Source organism: Xiphophorus hellerii, chromosome 4, assembly GCF_003331165.1.
Source record: "Xiphophorus hellerii strain 12219 chromosome 4, Xiphophorus_hellerii-4.1, whole genome shotgun sequence".
In the NCBI taxonomy this organism is placed as follows: Eukaryota; Metazoa; Chordata; class Actinopteri; order Cyprinodontiformes; family Poeciliidae; genus Xiphophorus; species Xiphophorus hellerii.
In genome coordinates, this window is record NC_045675.1 from 14,460,585 (window position 1) to 14,482,220 (window position 21,636).

Consider the following 21,636-nt stretch of genomic DNA (forward strand, 5'->3'; position numbering starts at 1 on the left):
TAAAACATTAAAAGATGTTTTAATTTGTATGACAAATCTGAACTGTAACCAAGTTTCATTTATTCCCTGAACAAGCCAGATATAATTGTTAAAAACGTTACATACTGGCAAGTAATCAGCAGCCATATGTCAGTTTTATTAATCCATTAGAAACTGCAGTACATATTAAAGCTGCATCTGGAAGCAAATGATCACCGGGATGGAAAATATAGATATTCTCAGACACTGGTCTTCAGACTGTTGCTTTACCCTTTTTTGTTTATATGTATTTTCACATCTGGTGCTGTCTAACAAATGTTGGTCTCACTTGGGGACATGTTGCTGCTGCTTGGAACAACCTAAAAAAATACTGATAAAATGTATCTAGTTTTATTTTAGTGTAGCTTTACTCTGCATTTCAAAGATAGAAATGATTGACAAAATTCTGCTTTGTGAAGAAAAACATGAGGTGGTGTCTGTTTTTCCACTAGTAGGCTTATTTTTTCTTTATTTTTCAGTTATTTTAATTGAGAACTTTACCTATTCAATGTATTTAAATAAACATAGCAAATTTGTTTATCTTAGGTTTTTTTAATCCTCTTTGTGATGGTGTTTGCTGGTCTCAGCCTGTTCTAACATTTTACCTGCCAGTATTTGATCAACATGTGGGCACATGTCTGATAGTGTAAGTTGTGTATTTATTTATTTATTTTTAAATAACTGCATTGTGGACTGTAGTTGACAAATATTTAAAATTAGCTTAGACATTATTTTAGATTTTTTTTAAACTTCTACAAGACTATAAGACTATTTTTGAAACACACACACATAAAAAAAACAAGTAATATATTAGCTCTGCGTTTCATTAGTTTGAAAAGAAAGAGTATTCTGATAATTAAGTGCAAATGACAGTGTCATAAGTCTTATTTTTATTCAGCTGATCAACGTTAAAGAAATTGGAGAGATGTAAGTGTGGAGGTTGGCATTATGGTAGGTGAACATCTTAAAAACGCATAAAGCAATTGTAACACAAGGTTTAATAAAGCTGGCGATTATAATATAAGACAAGAGGTTACATGAATTGAATGTTTAGCGCAACATAAATCATTTTAAACCAGCAGGTGTCAGTGTTGCCTATGTAGTCTGACAGAATACCGCCAGTTATGAACTTTTACACTTGGTTTCAGCTCTTTGTCACTTATCATCTAAGCACATTTATTTATTTTGGGACAAACATTTAATCATCCATTTTGCTCTTTATTCTTGAAAAATCAATGAATGTAGTGTTTCATGTGGAAGGTGTTATAGTTTAAGAAACTTCTGTTGTCATTTTGCTCAAATTATAAAGTATGTAAGACTTTTCACATTAAAGAAAAACAAGTTAGATCTAAAATCATGTAAAATATATTCACATTTCATTCAATTTTACTCTGCTTTCCAAGTTGTTTTTTTGGGGGGGGTTTTTGTGCGTGTCTACGTGGAGAAAAGATGCTTTGTTTATAACAGTGCATCTTAGGCTAATTTCAGTAATGTGATCCAGCCTGCACCCGCTGACAGTTTAATAGCTATTATTTGTGTCACCCTCTCTCATAATGCCTCTGCTGTAAATTGCTACCTGCAGGCAAGCAGGGCTTGACTGACATATTACCTTGCAATATGGTGTCTATTGTTTTAATTAAGTGTAAGTGTTTGTGACATTCACTGGTTTCCAAGTTACTTTTTAATAGCACATCAGGAAAAAAAAGTGAAATTAAATTATTATGGTTTACATTACATAAATATTTTTCCAAACTCTTTGCTAATGATTACACATTATTCTACCACTGTGACTGTCAGTTTATTTAAATGCATCACAAATAAAAACGTTGGATAGGTGATGCAACATAAACCCTCTATTGGCAGCATCTGCTTCCAGTTTTTTTTTATTTTTTATCCATCTATAAGCTTTATTATTATTCTTTTGTCCCTGATGTTTTTGGGTTTTTTTATTCATTACAACAAAAACTAGTTTAGTTTTTTTTTTTTCATCAGCCAGTTTATTTGTGCTTTAGTTTCTCCCCATCATCAATTTACTCTTTTAGATGCCCTAAGTGAGGCATAATCATGTTTTCATCTGATGTCACTGGCCATTCCTGTCAGTAATGTACCACCAGCTTGCCAGTTGGGGGAACATATTTGATGTCAGGGAGGTGCATGTGTTGCATACTCTCCATCCAGCCACTGAAGTCGTATCTGTCTCCGGCACACCAGTTTGTTCTGACAGGCCTGCCACAATGATGACTGCATCACCCAGATGCGGCAGAGTGGCTTCCGAGCCAACGCTGACATGCCGTCTAAAGGAGCAGTCAGCCGTCTACATGAGTCTCTTTCTGCCCCATCAAACCTCAGAGCCCATCTCATCCCACAGAATGAGGCAGCATCGCCCTGGTTGGTTGTTTCGTTTTGCTCTCTGCGATGAGTTCATCTAATGTGACAGACTTATCTGACTTAGATCGTCTTAATATCTCTAACGATAAGTTTGTGTCTTTAAATCTTTGAGTTAATCTAAAGACATTCTGAATTTGCTGCGTAAATGTAACTCTGTTGCTTTTAACATGCATGATGATGAAAAATTCAAAAACAATTACCATGTGTGTAGGACGATCGCATAACATAATCATAAATACAAATGCTCACAGAGATTATTTCAACAGTCAAAAATTTCCCCCTACTAAGCAGCTCCCTCTTCAGATTCAAGTTGGTACTCAGACTGGACTGCTTCGAGACATGAATATTAGTTCCAGTCAGACATGTTTGCAAAATGAAAAGATTATTTTAAAGCTAAATCTGTCCGGGACGTGAATATATCAGAGCTTGCTTTGGCGTCAAGTCAGTTGCTGCTGTTGCTAGTTTGAGGGATTTGAGTGGGGAAGGCTTGGAAGCTTGGAGACTGCAGCTATGAGAAGGAGCTTCTTGGTAGGCAGAGCTTGGTTCCACCAAACGTTTTGCAAATCAGAATGGTTGCCAAGAAATATTTAACAATTTCTCAAGCATGCATGAAAAAAAAAAAACATCAACCAGAACTATCATAAAAGTGCTGAAAGTCAAAAGAGTTCCCATGTCAGAAGAATGGACTCTGTTTCTGCACCTTTGGCCGTCATCATGGGTGATCAAGACTGACACACATCACCAAAGGCTTTCATGTCTGATGAGAACACCTGTCTGACTCCCAGGATGAAATTGGACAGAGGCTTGCCAATGCAATTAACATTTCATATGTGCTGTGCTGTCTCAGACAACAGTGTTGTGGTGCACTAAAAGAGAGAAGACAGAGCAAGAACAAAATTGTAGCATATGGTATGATGTTGTAAACTTTTTGCTTTAGTTATTTTTATTTTATCTTTACCATTTCTTAGATCTAATTCCTAATAATGAGTTGGAAAAAGTATTTGCTGAAATGAAATGTTTGGGTAGTTTAATATGAAATATAAATAACCAAAGTGTCTACCAAAATCAGTCTCAACATTTATTTATTAACTATCTCAAACCAACCAGCAAGTGAGTAAAGGGAGAAAAAAAAAAGATTTTAAAGGGGCCTAGTCAAAGTTCAGACTTCATTCTGACTGAGATCATATGACAAAACCTTTAACTTGTTGTTTATTCTTGAAGAACCTCCAATATTACTGAACTAAGGCAATACTGCAAGAAAGAATAAGTCAAAATTTCTCAGTGCCAGAAATGGAAAATGTTTGACGTCAGTTGTTGCTTTTCGTTGTAGAACAACCGGATATCAGGTTCATTGGCAATTGCTTTTTCAGATTGAGCCAGGTGTGTTCGAATAGCTTTTGTCGTGTAATAAATGAAATTACAATTTGAAAACTGCTTTTTGTAATTACTTAAATTATCTTTCACTGATCTTAATATTTGTCTCATCTGAAACATTTAGGTGTGACTCAAAAAAGCAAAAACAAAAGAAAAATACAAATGACATACACTTTTTATCTTTGCTGCAAAATTACTTTGAATAAACAGAACGATTAAAAGCTGGGGTCATAGAGATTTATTACATATTTTATATTAATTTTGTTCGGCAGAGATGAGACACAAGGAAAGTCAATCATGAGACGTTAATGCTGATGGTCTGTAAGGAGGAAACAGAAAAAATTCCACTGAGTTAATTAACAAAACAGCAATTCAAACTTTTCTTCCAAAATTTATAATTCAGAGTACTCATAAATAGTTATTACATTTACTATTTTGACAAACTGAAAAATACTATTTTACTGTGTAAGTCATCCACCTCTTAGGGACACGATCTTCACATTTATTAACAAAACACCTGGTTGTGTGGTTTTATTAACCTCCTGCGTAAATATGAATACCATAGCCAGAATATATTGCATCCTCTTTTTGTCACATCCTGTTTACAAACTGCAAATACATACAGCAAGGGATCTGTTTGATGAGATAAGACACTCTCATTTGGGCAATATTGCATAAAGAAATATGCAAGAAAAGAAAAAAAAAAAAACAACCACCAGCCACGCTAGATGAAATTACAGACAAAAAAATGGTCTCTGATGAATTGGCACTTAATTACCGGTTGATTAGCATAATTATGCATGTTAATAGCACCTCAAATGAATTGCAGTTGTCAGGAGGGAGGAAGCATCTGTAGTGGTGGCAGCCTGATACATATTTTCTCCTATCCAACAGCGTTGTCTAACTCTTCCCCTTAAGTGTTCTCCATTAATCACAACACACTTCTTTTCCTTTGGAGTGAAATTTGGCATTTTGGGATAATTGGCCCATTATGGTGCGCTTGTCACATCTGTAATACCAGGCTAATGAGTCCCCTTGTGTGCTAGCATTCCAAGATGATGGCAGAGCAATGGTGCTGAGTGGCAGGTAAAGATATGACTCAGTCATACCGAGACATGTAATCAGACTGTTGCAGAGCTCAACCTCTCAACATCCCAAACACTGACAATATTTGGATCTCTGTGAAGCCATGATGAAATAGTGAATGGAAATTTACTACCAATTAGAAGATGGAATATGAATATATGTTATTTCGTACAGATTTTAGACTATGATATACTTAAATGATTTAATTTTACTGTTATATAGTAACATATAACTAGCTATTAAACAATTTCTGTGTATAGTGTATTTTATGACCTTTTAGATGATTCAACAAAAGCATATTTAAATTTGGATTACATTTATTTTTTTAATTTTATTTGTTGTAGTAAACCACAATATATTGTAAGACCATAAATAACAATATACAGTGACAGACTTTTGTTGTTTTTGATACATCTTATGCTATTAATTTGAATCAATTACTTTAAAAACAATTTCTTGAAAGATAACAATAGTTACCTTCTCTTGATTGAAAAAAAAAATGCCATAACGTATTTGATGATACATATTTCCCCACACTACTGTTCCTGGTCTCTTATTGGGAGGCACTGAGGAGAGGTTGGTCTCAAAGTTGCAGACAGAATACTGTACAGATTGAGGGGAAGGGTTCAGATGATTCTGTTGCGTATTGCATTTGTAATAATCTGTAAGTACACTTTTTAAAACTTTCATCAAAAAGAAATAAAGGCTATTAACAATTTTAAAAAATGAATTATTTTATCAATCAAACATATAGTCTTTTTTTAAATAAATTGAAATCACAGTTACAATATTCTTAGATAACGCCTCTTTAAACAAAAAACAACAAAACAATTAAATGAAACAACAAACAAAGTACAAAACTCAGTGACTGAAGCAATCACTTTAGCCATTGGCTTTTGTGGCAGGGAGAATTGCATTGGATATTAACTTACTAATGCCTTGTGGTCTGTCATTCTCAGAGACAGCATCTTAATGCCCAAATGGCTCATTTACATTATTGATAAACCAACCCTGAATCACCTCAAACATGGACTATTTAGGGGAAATAATTTTATGCAAACTACATATTGATGGACTAATGATCAATTGGTCCTTGTGTGGTGATAATATGCAACCACTAAAATGTGATGTACATGCTCAATTAGAGTGTAAATAAGTAGTAGCTGGTTTAAGCAAGTGGCGTAACTGCACTGCTTCTCTGTCTGACCATACATCTTACTCCATGAATGATGTTGTGACAGAATTCTTCATCATCCTTGATAAATGTTTGTAAAGCATTATTCTTCTCCAATAATGGTAAACATTTTCTTTAGTTTAACTAAGATGGATCAGGACATCATTTATTTAATCTTACAATTGTCATTTTATGCATTTTTAGTGAAAGCAACGCTGGAATAATTTAGATAACATAACATTCATGTGTTATCAAAGTCAGGCCTAAATTAATTTAAAAGTCTTCAGTAAGACTAAAAAGTCTGACAAGTACACAAATCAATTTTTGCTGAAGCTCTTTTGCAAAGAGGAATGTGCTAAAATGTTTATCTTTAGATGTGCAAAGTCTGGTATATGCCCACCAAAAGACATGCAGACTTTCGAGGTGAATTTGGTTATTCTAAAAGTATGTATTTAGGTGGCTTCATGGCAAAGGTGAGCATTAGTACGAAATTTCTTAAAAACTAAAGTCTGTTTTTCTTAGATATTTGCCAAATTTTGGAGCCATTTATCATTCCAACACTTCTGACTAATACCACAGACTTTGCTAATAGAAAACCCTGACAGCATGATTTCTTTCCCATGGCTCTTGGGCCGTAAGTCTTGAAAGGTTGTTCTTGAAAAGGTAAACGTACATTTGTTGGCACAAATTTTGCTGTGCAAAACGTTGGATTTCATGTTAAAATGTTCATTTGAAGGAGGACTTCTTTAATTTAGTTTGAATAGAAAACAACATGGTGCATGTTTTCAGGGTTTTTTCCTAACTCAGTGCAATCTCACTAGAGAATCAATAAGGAATTAAATCGATAAGTAAAACTGATTTCTTAAGTGAATATTTCTTAAGAACAGTGTATCTTTAATTTTTAATTAAATCTTTCTTCCTCTTTCTTCTTATTTTAAACTTTTTAAAATATTTTTTGGAGAGGTCAAAGCAGATAAATTGCTCATATGCATCGTAGGGACATCCTTTTCCAAACAATAAAATAATCAATGCTGTGATCAAATACATTGTTGTGTACAAAGTGATGCAAATGGGGTCTGCCAGAGCTCCTTTTGTGTCTCTGACAAATTGGGGACATTGTTTGCATGCAGGGAGATTGCCTGTCTCTCATAGTAACACATGGTACAGAGGATTTATCTTGCTGATTGATTGGTGTCATCTGTAAATGTTCATCAGTCTCTTGATTCCTAAGAGCCATCACTATAAGAGTAAACTTATTTTGAAAGCAACTGTAAGTGGTACAATTAGCATTTCTGTGTCTATGACAGAAATAATCATTAATATTCCCCACCCAAACAATAAGAAGACAAAGGGTACAGCTTTGTCTGTATATCATAATTTTTCTCTATGACCTACAAGATATATAGATGTCACCAATTGCCATTGAGTTAAAGACAGATAACTACTATAAAACACTGAGAATTCATAATACAATCAAGATTGAAAAAATTCAGAATTCTTTTTTTTCCCCCAGAGATCCTAAAATTCTTCCGTAGACACTTGTCTATTTGATTTTGTTTGTCCAGTTGTTACATATAGAAGTAATGAAGACATTTTTCAATTTGTACTATTTAATTTACCCAACTTCAAATGCAAAGCATCTTTGGCAATGACTGCCTTGCAATATCAAGAATCTATTAAAACGGCACCATTTTCAGCTTCCAAGTCAAAGACTGAGGAATAATCAACTCATGCTTTGGGCAATGTTAGCCCACAATGCCCTTTTTAAAATGAATGACCACCATCTGCACTTGTGTTCACAAATCCTGTTCATATTGATGGCAGTGAATGAAATGTTCCTCTTCATTTTTAGCATTTCCACATATATCAGCCAGGGGGAAAATCATTTATCAGGGCCATACGGGTATTATATATGCTGACTGCTACCATTATGATAACATATAATAATGAAAAGAGGCTGTGGTGATTGGGGCTCTATGTGCCTCAAAGGTAATTTGCACAGTCATGTTTCAGGCGTACTGTGCAATAATTTTAAACCAACCCTGATGTCTTTGCGCTTCAAATGTCCACAGGCAACACATCTTTGGTCTGGAGGGGGGTTTACTGCAGATGTTAATCATCCATCGGTTGGGTAAAGTTTTGACGAAAGGTCAAAAGCAAAGTCATTGTTTGCAGAAAATTAACACACAATGAAAACCATCATTTTCTAATTAAGAGCCCAGCATGATGTTAGAGAAATTCTGATTCACACTTGTTTTCCAACCACAGGACACTGACGCCTTGCAGTCACTGAGTCAGCCATGAAAGTCCACTTGAAGTTCAGTGATATCAGGCAGTAATTGAAATAATCCCAGGCCAACATATCTCTATGTGAAAGACTGTAGATCATATTTTGTTTTCAATAAGAATAATCTAGTCTGTCTCCGGATACAATTCTGTAATGACATAGCATTGCTTTGACATGCACTTTTAAAAACAGAAAACATCAGCTTTCTTAAAGAAAAATGTGAGCAAATAGTGAGATATTAATAGTGCAAGCATTCAGCCTAATCTGTTGCTGTCTTTACAGTCTGCCTAACAGATACTAGAGGAGAAAAGGGACATCATATTATGAAAAAATTAGAGCAAGTGTGTTCAAAAGTAATTAGTCCCCTTCTTTAGCACTGTCCATTAGCCCTGACATATTGACACAGGAGAAGAAAACATTTGTGTCAACTCTGGCAGCTGCCTGCACTGTTCAGATAAACATTTTCTTTCTGTTTTGTTTTGATTCCTGATTACAAAATGATTAGTCAGCATGTCCGTCACCTTCTTACCCTTCACCTCTCGTGTAGCTTGACTGACAGATCAAACAATACAATGGTGGGTCTTTGTAAAGTGTCTGCTACTTTCTCTGCTGTATGCACTAGTCCTTTTTTAAGTGAAGCACAACATTTGGCTTGTAAAATTCATGTGGACATGCTTTACAATGGATAAATAAATTTGAGCTCCATTATTTTTCAATAATAATCTTTGAAATTAACATAGACAATAAATTTTCTAAATGTGAGGAACAGTTTATTATTGTTGTTAGTTTTTTGACTGTAGTACCTTGGGGGTCATAGAAGCAATTTCTAATTCTATGCAATTCAATTGTAAAAGACTTACTCTTACCTTTAAATTACGATACAGCAATGTAACAGAATTTCCTGAACAATTTATACCACTGTGTTGAGAAATCACAAACAGCAATATATTTCTCCCTGAATCTTTTCCTGAGTAAATATTAACTTCTTCATTGTTCATTTACCAGTATCTCATGGCTAACACAAGCTTTAAACAGCTTTAGATAAAACACAATAGCTCCTTTATAGAGTAGTATCACTATGCATGAATGACTATGACCAAATCCACACATCTTCTGTATACTTTATCAAATATTCATGCTTATTCTAATTGCAATATTATATACTGGAATCAGATGTTACTGTTATTACCTGAAATAACTGTGCAATCTAATGGCAAAGGTGACACAAATTCAGAGAAAGCACTTCATTTTGATTACTGACGAAGTAATGTTTGATGACCATGTGATAACTTGTTACGATAACAGCAGACAGAGCACAGGGTGCCCTTGTGTTTATTTCAGTAGCAGTCGGATTGTTCATTGGTCACCCCCCGACGCTGTAGCAGCTTATATTTTGATAAGAGTTTGATAAAAAGACGATAAGGACAGTATCTTAAATCTTTGGCTATATTGATTTACTGCTCGGGCTTCTACAAATAACATACCACCGTCTCCTTCCTTCTTTAACAACTTCTTAGATAGTCAGAGGACGTTGTTAATTTACGCATATCACTACATATTCTTACATTGGATAGATATATTACTAAAAATATGACATTTCTTAACCCTGGATTCAATTTGTGAGTTAAGGAAAAATACAGAACCCTTTTCTTAAATAAAAGACCATGAAAGACATTCTGTAGATTTAGATTTGTCTTGTCAACATAGACGTTATATGTAAAGATACGCATCAGCAAAAGGAATGTCTTTCAGTTTCATTCAAAATGGCCTCTACAGAAAGTCAGCCACGTAGCTAACATTTGTCTTTTCAATGGAACTATTTTAGAATAAAGATAAATGCTGTCCACTTTTACAAAGCTATAAATGTCTGATTTTACTCACCATAACGGAGTAATCAACATAAAGGCTTCAACTTTGGACCTAATTCCCAGTAATTTATCCTGTTGGAGTACAGCCAGGATTATTGACAGGATGGTATCATAGTGCCATAATAGTAACTGATTGCCGCAAAAGTTTTTTTAAGTTAAACAAACTTTTAAAGCTGACCACATAAGTAATACAATAATAATGCTGAAAATATCCACTCAGATTACCTTTAGTTTGAGGAAATATATTTTAATCAAATAAATTTAGTTTAGTTTTTCATAATAAAATAAAACTAATTTAAATAACTATTCTGTTCGTTGTGATTTGACATCTTTGAATGTCAAAGATTTTTAAAGAAGAACTAAAACTCTTTCTTCTGAAATAACATGAATGGTTTTGTTTCTCATTCACAAAACATTCTTGATAAAGCAGCTTTTATGATCTGTACTCCCTCACTAGTGACAAAATCACATGCTCTGGCACATGGTACTGTGCTTTGGCCTTTGATCAACGGTTAAATGTGGGACAGCAGTCACTTTTCAGGGCATGCTCTTAGTCCTGGTAAAAATAACTGAGGTACTGCAGAAAAAGAAAGTCCACTTATTTTTTCAGTTTTCTCTAAATAGAGTTGAAAAATGGGGGTGAATTTGGTAGATATTACTGTTTTGTTTTTCTGTTTTTTGCTAAATTTATTGCCAGTAGGAAGAAATATTAAATGCTTATAGATTTTAGATATTTGATTTCTTGTTTTGATTCACATATTTTCATGGAACAGTGTCGGGATGAGAATAAAAATGAGCAGAAGAAATCTTTGTAGATCTACTACTTTTCATGAACAGGATTTTGGTGGAAGGTAGTGTTGTTTTACATTTTTTCTTTGGCAAGGGGTTTTGACAAATTTTTGGTACGGTACTTTGGATTTCTCCAAAATGTTGCTCTTCAATAAGCATCTAAGCACATATTGTTTCAGCCAGTGGATCCACAAGTATTTTTCTCTTTCCAACAAATTTTGCAGAGATTTACACTGTACTATATCTACTTTTCATACTTTTGTATGTTTGCATATTTATTTTTATTTAAATAATCCCATTCAAGGTTGCAGGGCAGGGAGAACTAGAGGCTACCTCTGCAGGCAAACAGTGAGAGGCAGGTTGCATCCTGGACGAGTTGCCAGTCAGACCAGCATAGACACTCCAGATAGAAAACCATATTCAGACACACATATTCACATATAAAGTCAAATTATAGCCACTAACCCAACATGATTTTTTTCTGACTGTATGAGGAAATAACTCAATCCATAGATTTGAAATGACTGTCTTCTCATGATACAGCCATGTGATTTTTTTTCTTGTTTCCACTGAGTTTGTTAATTTTTCATGTTTATTATGTTACCCTATGTACTTAAAAATGTTATTAAAACGCTATGTACTTAAAAATGCCATTTAAAGACACCCCGTCACATTTAGACAACACATTTTTACAGAAATGCAACTAATGAAGGGATTCCTTGATTTGTCGGTGATATTCTACAGACACTTACAAAAGCTGGAAGGTTATTGTGGTTTGCAAAAATATGTCTAGAACTCCTTAAAGCTTTAAGTCTGTGATTGTAAAACACAAATATATTCATACCTTTTCACCAACTTTATACTGTACAGATTTATTAATTTTTTTTAGGGAATCCCACAAAATAGTGTAAAATATTAAATATTCATGTTGAAAAGTGATGAAGTCACAGTCTAATTCAAGACCTTCTGGTACAAACTGAATGCTTACCTGATTATAAATCACCTTGGAAACACATGGTGATGCAAAATCCATAATGTGAACATCATGCTTAAAACCATATTTAAGCATTCAGGAGCACTGCTACAATAGCCTGTTAGCATGCATTTTGCATTTATTTACCAATTAAAAATGCATTTGGTATGGATTTGAAAGTACTATGCAAAGCTGCAGTGCTCCTGTAAACAGATTACGGTCCTGGGGGACAGTGTGGTATTGAATGATTAAATAGGCCTACTATGATTTATGATAATGCATAAGAAAAAAAACAGGGGCCTCTACCCTTAGTCGCTTCGCTACAGCAAAGAATTGTGAAATTAGCATTTACTACAATTCTTCAGCTTCCAGTAAATACCTTTACTTTAATATCTCACGTAAGTTAAGTCTTTGTCCAAAATTATTTCAGTCACTCTGTGCATCTCATGTTCTGCAGTTGTCAATGCAAATACTTGACATTGGTGAGAAACAAATTACTCAATGTAAGTGAGACAAGAGTCTCTTATTTACACACAAAAAAACTAAATGTTTCAAGAAAAATAATTTTCTTTTGTTATTGAAAGAGTGTTACCCTACTCCTGGACTCTGATCTGTTTTAGCAGTGCAACACATGGCATCAGTCGGAGCTATAAAGCCCATGTTAAACAGCGAGTTGATTTGAGCACTCCATGAGTGGGAGAGATGTTCGTTAAGACCTCTTTCAATTCAACTGACATGTTGAATGCTCCTCAGAGCAAAGGGAGATTTGAGGCTTCGCTTTATGTGACAGATAAGATTACACAGCTAATCCAACCATGTCACAAGGGAATCATGTAGTCTTCAACTTGCTCTTATGAAGTGCTTCTCTCTCGCAGTTGGTGTAATTAAGAAATCTCTTAATGTGCACCTACTTGATTCAGTTTCTGTATTCAGCAAAGCAATTGGACCTAATATCTTTTATTCCGTGGCTCAGCTATGTTTCGTTCTAAGGCCAAGGTATTATCCTTTTAGTGTTGGTTTTGCTTGACTTTAGAATAAGTAGTCTTGTAGTTTTGTTTTATAATAGACCTATCCAGCAGTACACCTAATTACAAGGTTTTCTGGTAGAGCAAAAGTGTTTTTTTTTTCCTTTCAGCACACAGACTCATCAGGCAGCCTTAGCAGTAAAATGCTGAGCTTCAATGAGACATTCACAACAGTTTTAAAGCCTTGCTCCCATTCTGCCAATGGTATTTTGAGTCAGCTTGAATTTGTACCCCTCACTCCCCTATCACCCTCCTGCCCCCCAGAAAAAAAAAAAATCCTGAGTAAACACACTGAAAATGTGAAACCATTTTAACTATTAAATGGCAGATTCACTGTAATATTCAGTGCAGTTATGTACGGCATATGCTACACTGCAGCTAAGGGGTGAGATTCTTAACCTTTATCTTTTTGAACACTACTGGGTACAAATCTGTGTATTATCTCTAAAGACACAGCAACATACAGCCATAGTTTGGCAATAACCCAGGGGTGTTTCCTCCTGCTGGCCACACTTTAGGAACCTTTGAAATGTAATTAGATTTTATCAGCCAGTAAAGCAAACCCTCTTGTACAGATCAAGTGTGTGTATCATATGATTACAGTACCATGCTCTGATAAGAAACATTTCTGTATGAATGAAAACGTGGCCTTTGGCCTTGTGTGTTTTTGTCACTATAACGGTCTGTAATTGGTGCTATACAGATTACGAAAGGTTATTGGAAATAGCCTAATATTTAATATGTTAAAATAAAGAGCTAAAAGTGAACTAACATTAGTTTCATTTGTTTGTACATCACTGCTGAAACAGGAGAGGTCAACAGGGATTCAGTATTCAGCCACTAAAGTCACAAATTATTACACAAAAGGTTGTCTTGCCCTGAAGTTTAACCTGTTTTATGGTGTTTTACTTTTAACAAGACTGTATTTTCTAAAGTACACCTTATACTGTACTGAAGAATTAAAGACAGCAATTTCAATCACTGCCTTATTGCAAGGATTCCAGAGAGAATCAGAGTCACACAATATCCTGTGGCTTTTCAAAAAAGAAAAGAAAAGAAACTTGCATCCACCTTTATCAGTAACTCCTGAGACTGCATGCCAGGTTGACCTCTTTTGCAGCACTAAAGTATGGCTAAGGCTATGAAACGGGTACTATTCAAAATGAAAACAGCTAATACATGGTATAATTGCTTTGTGTTCTATTTGCTTTTGATACAAATAATTCAATTTCATAAAATTTGAAAATAAGTTTATAATCAAAGTTATAAAAGATGGGGCCCATCGTTCTGGGGCCAAGTCTTGACAGGAGCAATATATGCACAAGACTTGGCTGAAGCCACCCTGCTGTCACTTTGTGATTGGATTAATGTTGGTCTAGCATTGCTGCCAGCTTTGTGGAAACCCCAGGTGCTTCCTGCTGCTTTGTCTCGGAGGCCCTTTGGAAGTTCAGCCAGGTGCTGTGTTACTTTAAGGCACATTCAAAAAAAGTTTAAAAGTGAAGTTCAATTACTACAGAAACATTTCTGAAATCATGTCCTTAGTAAAATACACTAATTCTAATCTAGAACATATAAAAATTATTCTTGCTGCTTTTGAGCCCCAAGTAGGGTAGCCATTCACCAGATATTATGACTATTACTATAATGTTATTCTGATTGTTCTAAGTAACACATATTGACAGCATAGAAATTGAGTTTTTACATTTAATTTGATATGAGTTTGCATACCGCTACTGCCCAGTTCTGATCCTATAGTAAAAAAACAGATCATTAAAATGTTGCTATGTTGAATAAGCCCCATTCACCAAAATCAATAGCTCAATGGAGGAGACATTAATGGAAACTAAGGAGAATAAAATATGACAAAACAAGAAATGGCCAAAGTAGTAAATAAGGTGATTTGCATTGTGTAGTACACTTTTGTTTAAATCATTCTATAAATTTGACCTGCAATATTTCCTTTTGTGACTTGTATCTTAAAGTCTCCTTTTCTGTTACTGAATTATTTAATTTCAGTGTTAAGGTCCTCAACAAAATAAGGACATCATTAAGAATTTATGAATATAACATCAGTTACTTTTTTCTATCTCTCAACATTACTGGACCTTTTCCGTTTCTTAATTAAAGCACTCTACTCCTCCCCACTTTCCATCACAGTTCTGAGACCCCTGTGCTGCAGGATTATGGGATTACACCAGAAGGGTCCATGCTTATGAAAGCACTCAGTAGCAACCAGTCTGCTGCTTGGATTCTTGTGGTACAAAGAAATTCTAGGTGGAATTCTTTATTTGGACCAACAGAGCCTCTGTTTTTGTAAGCAGCACAGCAGGTCTGTGCTGGCATCCAATGGCATTTATTTTTACTTATTTGCCAAACAGTGTAAAAAAAACCCAACAAAAAACCCCTAATTATCTATGTATTTCAAATGAATCTTATTGGGTTACAAATAACAACTTTGAGCTGTGTGTGAGTGTTATGTGTCTGCATTGGAAAGTGTAGTTCTTGTTTGCCTAGGTGTCTGAATTAATAAGACTATTACCTCAGCAATTATAGCTTTGTGCAGCATCTTGGATTAATTTCTTTGGATATCCAATGCTACCAATTAAAACTGTTGCCATAAGTCTAGCAAGAGAGGGTTTCAAAAGATAAATTTCCCACCAAATAACAATGGCAATTTTGTAGGTTGTAAAACTGGGAGCAATTATTTTAATAAGCATAAAACAATTTCTACTGAGCAGCAGCCATGGCCGATCCAACATTAGTGCTCGTGCCAAAAGTAGAAAAGTAAGAGTGTCAAAACAACCACAGGAAAAAATGAGGTTACCTGTTCAGAAGGTTGTAAAAGGGGGAGGTGTTGACCTCCTGCTGCTTCACTCTGTGTGGTTACAGACTGTCTGGTCAATGTTGCGTTGCATTTTTCAGAGGGTGCATATCCACACACATAGTACACTTATGTAGAGATCACAAGTATTCATCCTACAAAGCATTCAAGCAGTGAACAAATGGATTAAGTTACTACTGCTAATCTTCTATACAGTAATATTACATGTATAGTCCTAAAAGTTTATCTGTGAAGTACTAGTGCTTACTGTACCTAAATGTTTAGAACAGTATTCTAAGCGTGTTAGTCCTAATGACAGTGACAGCAGCAATGATCAGCAATGTGAGAAGTGTCATGTTTAAAACATGCATGCATTTAAGTCCTTACAAGACTGAACTCATTCTTAGGACCCCAGCACAACCAGTTGTGCTGGGGTCCACAACTGGTTTCATTTCCGAAAATGTCCAATGTCAAGAATTCCCCCACATGACTTTCAACATAGGCACCAGCACCCCTCCTGACCTCACTAAGGACAAAGGTGTTAGAAAATGGATAGATGGATGGATGGATGGATGGATGGATGGATGGATGGATGGATGGATGGATGGACTTTCAACATGACAGGTTTGCTATTTTGCACTGAATTTGGCAGCTAACTCATAATGGCCCTAAAAACATTTCTTTGTATAGCAACCAAGCCAACTTATCACATTGACACGCCAAAATTGGCACAAGAGGCAGATTTGTGAGCAAATGTCTTGTTTACTGTTGGCATACAAATTGTATGTAGGAATCACAGAATACTAGCTGAGCGTGTATGCACTAATATTATTGGTTTGGAATATTTTCTGCTAATATAATGCTGTGATATGAAATATTTGGATAAACAAGATATTTAAAGAGGGGTATTGTATAAAATGTACTTTTTGAGTTTTGTGTCGTATCATCAAAATCATACCTGGAGTGTTGATTTGATTATTTCATATATATTTGAGGAATCCTTGAATCTCTGGCGGAAGCCATTCGTGGGCTCCTTAACACTTGCTCCCACAAAGTGCTGCCTATTTCTACAAAGCTCCTCCTTGGAGTTGCAGTCTTTAGCCAAGCTTTTGCCTCACAGAGCACCTCTCCCCTGCACCTTCCCCATACAGCTCCACCACATTAGCAGCAGCATTTTAAGAATGGTTTTACACTGCTTAACGAAAAGGAATTGTGGGGATGACAGCATAAAGGTGTACACTATTTAAGTTTAATGTTTAACATTTAAGTCATTTAAGATAATAAATGAAATCCATTGCATGACTGTATTTAATACTTTATTTTTATCCACATAAGCTACTAGAAAAAAATGATATATGTTGTGCATTTCTAATGAGTACTACTGAGTACTATAGATACAGTTGGGGTTGACCAAAGCATGCTTACCTTGATGTAGATATGTCCCTATAAATAAGTTTTCAGTACATGGTAAAGGATCATGTAACAAGCTGATTATCCTGCTCAATTTGTAGTCTCCTGCACATCTGGCTCTTAAATAACCACTGCTAAAAACAAGGAAAAATTTACAATGATCTTGACAGGGTTTCAGACTGGGCAAAGAGCCCAGTCCCCCTACCTCACACAGCCTCAGAGCCCGAAACACACATGGGGGCTATTATTCTTAAAGTAGCTGCTGTGGCACAAGGGGATAATTTGAACAAAGTGTGTGTGCATGCTTGAACACAGTCTTTGAATGTTTACTCTGTTATCATGTCCACACATCTCCAGCAAGTGGCAGAGTGAAAGCGTGCCTTGTCGAGGTAGAGGTATGGGAAGATTGTTGTGCTGTTCAAACCCTTAAAATCTCCTTTCCATTTATCCTTAAACTGTCAAGTCAGCTCTTGAGTGACTTGTTCATTTACATATTTGTTTTGTTTTCAATTTGGCAGGAGAACTCTGACACGTGTGTTTATTAAAGAGGCACTTAACAGACATGCAGGGGTGTTCAGTATATCTAAAGCTGTAAGTCATATAAACATTATTCATATGTAGAAGATGAAATAAGATAACAACAAGTGCCAAAATAAAGGTGGAGTGGTATACAACATTCATTCATCCATGCATTTATTCATTCACCTCTTTAAAAACTATGTTCAGGATCATTTTTCTAACCCCAAACTTACAGTAATACCAGTTGTTGGTCATACCTCTAGGCTCTAGACGGACTGTCTCCTCATGGTACTGGGTGAATTAGACTGTGGCTCGTCAGCAATGTGCTAAACCCATACGTGACTTATGGTTACCCACAAGGGATTTGGCCTTTAGTCCTACGACTTCAACCACACAGCAGAAACACAAAAAAGTCTCATCACAAGCACCAATAAAAGAAAGGAAGACAGCAAGTGTCAAATAATAGAATGTGCTCTTATGGTGAGCTTATGATTGCTGTGTTCTCCAGTCTAACCTTCATCATTTTTTCCATTAGGTTTAGTTTTTGCTAAGTGAGACAGACAGCTCTGGTAGCTTACTGTTTATTGCAAGGCTACCACTCAGAAATGTGCCTGATTACCAATGTTTTATGGGATTCTTCCAAGTCAGATAGCAAAGGGCAGAGTCATTAACACCAGTTTTGAAGTGTGACAATTCTTTAAAAAATTATTCCAGCTTTTGGGTACTTTTGATGCACATTTGCATTTTGGTTAAATGTCTCAACCACTCCTGAGAGGTGAGGCACTGGCTTTTATTCCACATTTATTCACACAAAGAATTGAGTTTCACCAAATGGGACACTCAAAAAGGGAATTAAATGTGTTTTTTTCAAGGTGTGTAATAATGTAACATGATCAAATATTTGTGCATTGAGTAAGTATTAAAAAACTAATATGTTACTTTCCCAGTTGCTATTAAGTGTTATTTGAGCAAAACCACAATGTTGGTGTAGTGTTAAATGGAAAGTTCAGAATGAATTCAAAGGTCTCTTGTTAAAACCTACTCCCAGACTGCATAACATTCATTTTCAAGAAACTAAATCGTTTCTATTGTTTCACAAGGTGATTCTCTCAGTTTATCAGACTCTGAGCTCAACCATTGTGTTTTCTTGCTTGCCAATAATTCTCTGCTACCTATGTTTCATTCCTTAAACTTTATGCTTTGCCAGTTAAAATGGAGCATGTACTCCTTTATGCTTATACGCTATTTGAAAAAATCTCATCTTAAAAATTCACCATTTTAATAGCAAGGCAAAAGAGTTGAACTATTCAAAAATAGGCTATTGCATCCATGTTCAATGCATCTCTAAGTAAAGACTCAAAGTTTTATCATTTTCATCCAATCTTCATGTCAAAAAGACATCTGTGCACTGCATTTTTCCAGCATTGTTTCATTGACATAATCCAACCAACTTCAATTTGGTTATCAAAGGAATCAATTGAAAAAGGTTTATTAGACATATGCTTGCAGAACTGATGAAACACTACACCTTGAATTTTGATCTTCTGTTAGTGAGGGTATTAATGAACTTCAATGGATAAATATGATGCTTGCTATGGAAGTCTATTAATCCTACCAAGTAAAACACAACTACTGATTTAAGGTTGTTGTAATCATCCTTGGTATATCACAACAGGTTACAATGTCATCAGTCCCATGAAGGCCGAGGTCCCCATTGAGATTTTGGACCCTCATGGAGCAAATCACCTTGGACATCACTCAGTGATGTCACTGAATGAAGCAAATATCACTGGATACCTAATCGCCAGGAGTTACAGGACCTCTCTTGCTTACTGTCTTTCGCTTGCAGCAATTTCAAAGAGGAATAGTCCAGGGCCATACAGAACATTGGTTCCAACTATGAACCAAGTTTAATGGCATCATACCTTTCTTATAGTTCTCAAATGTCCACTTGAGTTCCTTCCTTTTTAGTGAAATGATGTGTCCTTGTAGAGCGATGACAGGAGAGCTGCTCTGTGAGACGGAAGGTTGGAAGTTTGGAAACTGCAGCGCCGAGGTGGAGCTGCACCCAGAAGGCAGGCAGAGATGCAACTTTGGTGTCTCCAGATGTTTTGCACAGCTGAATGGTTGCGATGAAACGATTTCTCAAGCATGAATAAAAGAATCAAAGCAACACTCCAGATATGTTTTTGGTGAGGGAATAACATTATAGCATGATGTAAAGTTTTTTTTAAAAAGTTGATTTTACATAATACTGCCCCTTTAATAGTTACATGTTAAATCAAATCATGACTATAATTTTTTTTAGTAATGTTTGTATATTTTTTTCAGTTATTTACTTTTTTTGGTTAAGCATGAACCCAGAGGACAGAGAAAACTAAAACAAGTCACTAATTTGACTGCAATTCAAAAGTAAACCTTTTCAGGTGAGGATATATTTTGCCATCCAGAACCAAGAATGAACCTGAAAGCCAATAACTGTTTATCCAGTTAAATACTGACAATGTCAAATTTTACTGTCCTCATTCAACCTCCACATATTTACATTATATACAAATAAGACACATTATGTTGATTGCATCTACAGTAGTGTCATTCTTAAATTCAAAACACCTATTTATCACATACAGATTAGTATTGCCCATCATCACTCTTGCATAAAGCATCCACACATCAGAGTGGGAGTTGCTGGGGCAGGATGAGGGGTGTGATTTTCATGATTTGATAATGGAACTTAAAAGATATAGACTGAAGTCTGTGGGTGGGCTCAGGGGAAAGAAGCTCAATAATTAAAGTGTACAGGTGATTCATTCAAAGACAAAGCAGAGCTTATGGATATGTCAGCATGGTAGCTAATTGTAAATGTTAGCAGCAGTTGAAATGGATTGTTCTTACTACTGCTGTAGCTCCAAATTATGACTATTTTTTTTACCCTTTGTTTGAACTGAAATAGTCACTGTGAGCACAGATTCAGAAAAAGCATATTTTTAATGGATATATGCTTACAAAAAGTGAGGGAAATGAGTTGCAAACTGTCTTCAAATGCAGAAGATAATTCAAACATTGAGTTCAAAATGAAGTAACAGTTTTACAGAGCTTGATCCCTCATCAAACAAGCTATTCAATGAAGCAAGGTCCTAATCTGGTGGTATTCACAGTCTATTTCCAATGTTTGAACTTGGAGAGAATCCACAGGGAGTCCTGGTCTATCAGTGCTTTAACCTTGGTTGTGAATCTAGCCTTGCCTTACTTCATGCACAGGTAAAACTTCTAGATCTTGATGACCGGGTACAAATTCTTTTTAAATAGCCTTAAGAATAAAATAATTTAGGTCCCAGTTTCATTGAATGCTCTCTCATTTTGTCATGAGGATGCCTGCTGCCAAACCAGTCTTTCTCCTCCACAATAACTGCAGAACAAAGTTCCCGGTGTGCTGAAGCAGAGTTCAGTTGACATACATTTCTCATCCCCTACTACATACTACCTAAAATTACTTTTTAGAAAAAAGTTATTGTCACCAACACAGATTAATAAAAAAAAACATATCCTTTCCACTTTTAGGATTTTAGAAGCTCTTTACCAGTGAATCAATTATTTTCAAATATGTACAGATATGGTTGCAAGTTACAAAAACAGTTCATAACCCACAGATGTTGCAAAGGGAGTCTGCCGTTAAACATTTTGGAAAAAAAAAACCTCTACTGTTTTATCTGCTGGGTATAATTTATTCCAGAAGCAAAAAAAAAAAAGTAGCTGTTCATGACCTTGATAGTCGGCACATTAAAGGGAAGAGTGTTTGCTAAACGTGAAATTATATGCTGCAAGAAAGACATGGCTACATCATTGGAGTCACCCCAGAGTAAACAAATGAGTTCAGCAAGCAGAGGAGGGATTACCATATCTC